Source organism: Myotis davidii, unplaced genomic scaffold (genome assembly GCF_000327345.1).
Source record: "Myotis davidii unplaced genomic scaffold, ASM32734v1 scaffold111, whole genome shotgun sequence".
NCBI lineage: Eukaryota > Metazoa > Chordata > Mammalia > Chiroptera > Vespertilionidae > Myotis > Myotis davidii.
Window position 1 is genome coordinate 3,490,068 of NW_006284347.1, and position 2,572 is coordinate 3,492,639.

Genomic DNA, 2,572 nt, shown 5'->3' on the forward strand with positions numbered 1-2,572 from the left:
GGGCGGAGGGAAACTGCCCCGGGGAAAGCAAGCGTTTCGAAAGCCCACCTTGCTTATTCCCAGCCAGGCTCCCCTCACACACATTTTTTTTTCAAATGAACGCCATTATAACAGAGTCTATACCCAGTAAAATGCGCCCCATTTAAAAAAATGTTTTTATTGATTTGAGGGAGAGAAAGGGAGAGGGATAACGAAACAAAAGCATCCATGCGAGAGAAACACCCATCGGCGGCCTCCTGCACGCCCCCGTGGGGATCGAGTCCGCAACCCGCAACCCGGGCACGTGCCCGGGAATCCAACAGAGAACCTCCGGGTTCATGGGTGGACGCTCAACCACTGAGCACACCGGGGCAAACGCGTCCATTCTAAGGGTACAGCAGTTAAGTGATGACAAATATAAACGCCTGTAACCTCCTCCAGAGAGCTCCCGGGGCCCTTTCCCTGCAGCCTCAAGGCAACCAATCTACAGCACCTTACTAGAAAAAAACACATTGCAAATGCCCAGCAATTACAAGGCAATTACAAGGTCATCTGCTGCAGCCCTGTCTGGGCAGTAAAAACCAAGTGGCAGCTGGAAACAGCTAATATCCACCAACAGGGAATCCTATATAATAAAAGATCAGCCACCATAAGCATATGACCAGAACCAGCATGGCCCCTCCCAGGGCTGGCCCCACCCCCAAGCAAGTGGGGGCAGGCATGTGGTTAGAGGCGATCAGGTAGGCAGACCAGCAGTTAGGAGCAATCAGGTAGGCAGACAGCCCCTCACAGAGCTGGCTCCACCCCCAAGCAAATGGTTAGGGGCGATCAGGCAGGCAGGGTGGTTAGAGGTGATCAGGTAGGCAGGCAAGTGGTTAGGGGCAATCAGGCAGGCAGACCAGCAATTAGGGGTGATCAGGTAGGCAGATGGCCCCTCACAGGGCTGGCCTCACCCCCAAGCAAGCAGTTAAGGGTGATCTGGGAGGCAGACAAGTGGTCAGGGGTGACTAGTTAGGCAGGTGAGTGGTTAGGGGTGATCAGGTAGGCATAGGGCCACTCGCAGGGCTGGCCCCCCTCCCCCAGCAAAAAAAGAGGGAGGCCCAGGCTAGCCAAGCCATCACACCCCACACCTGTCCCTGCAGAGGGAGGTCACCAGTGGCAGTGGAGCAGGGGGCAGCAGCACAGATGGCAAGCAGTGGGAGCTGCGGGGGTGGGGCCAGCTGCCTACAGCTGCGAGAAGAAAAGCCCGGATAGGCCCTGATCTCAGGCCAGGTCTAGGGACCCTACCTGAGGGGTCCTGGGTTGTGAGAGGGTGCAGGCTGAGCTGAGGGACCCCCTCCCACCCCCCCACGCCGAGTGCACAAATTTTTGTGCATTGGGCCTCTAGTACTTAAATAAACTCTCCTCATTATGGAGCACTCTCAGCAGTGGTCAAAAAGAAGATGGGTCTGGAGTGGAAAGATCTCTAATGTATGAGGTTCAGTTAAAAATTAATTGCAGAGTAAGCACAGTATAATGCCACTTGTGTAAAAACACATTTACAAAAGAATACCATATATTTTCTATAGATACCTGGAGGTAAGTACCATTGGGAACCATCCAGAAGGCTCCACAGCAAACTCCCATCATGAGTTCTCAGCGCTGAGGGGAGGCAATCAGTGCCAGAGGGTACCTGGCATTAAGGGATTAAAGGTAACAAAGGAGACTACAAGTATAGCTAATGCTCTTAAAATTGTTTTTAATCCTCACCCGAGGGTGTTTTTATTGAATTTTAGAGGGAGATGGTGAGGGACAGATAAGAAGAGAGGGGGGGAGATAGGGAGGGAAGGAAGGAAGGAGAGAAAGAGAAACATTGACTGCTTGTCTCCCATATGCACCCCCGATCTGGGATTGAACCTGAAACCTAGGTATGTGCCCTGACTCGGAATCAAACCCAAAACCTTTTGCTGTAAAGGACAATATTCCACCTGGCTAGGGCTGTTCTTAAATTTTTTACAAGAGAAATATATTCATGTGTTTCTTGGGAAATTTGAAATTAGTTTTTAAAGATGAAAATGATCATTACCTCAAGTTACTTTGTCGATTGCACTGTTGGATTTTCTACCCCCTCCTTCTCAGAGTCCTGGCCACAGTGAGTGTGGTTTGGCGGAGCGTCTTGTTTCAACTTCCTCCGTGTGCAGGAGGGAGTGGGAAAGGAAGTATGTAGTCCCTGCTTCCGTGTTCTCTGCTTCCAGCTGAGCCCAGAATCCTCACTTCCCACTTCCCAGACAGGAAACCTCAAGATACAGGACTCTTTCATCTCAGGTACCAAACCCACACGCTGGCACGAAATCCACCCACTTCCCCGCCCAACAAGTGGAGATAAACTGCCTCCAGAAGGAATTCTAGGGAGAGTCGGGACCAGCTTTGCAGCCTCACTGCTGCCACAGATGTGAAGGAGGCTCCTGAAGGAGTGGGTTCCCATGGAGACGGAGGAGAGCGCCTGCGTGCTTCCTCTCAAACGTGGACCATAAAGCGGTGATAAGGCAGCAGGGTGGGACCACTGATTCCTCCTGCCTGTACTCCTGAACACAACTCTGTCTTTTCAGCCTGG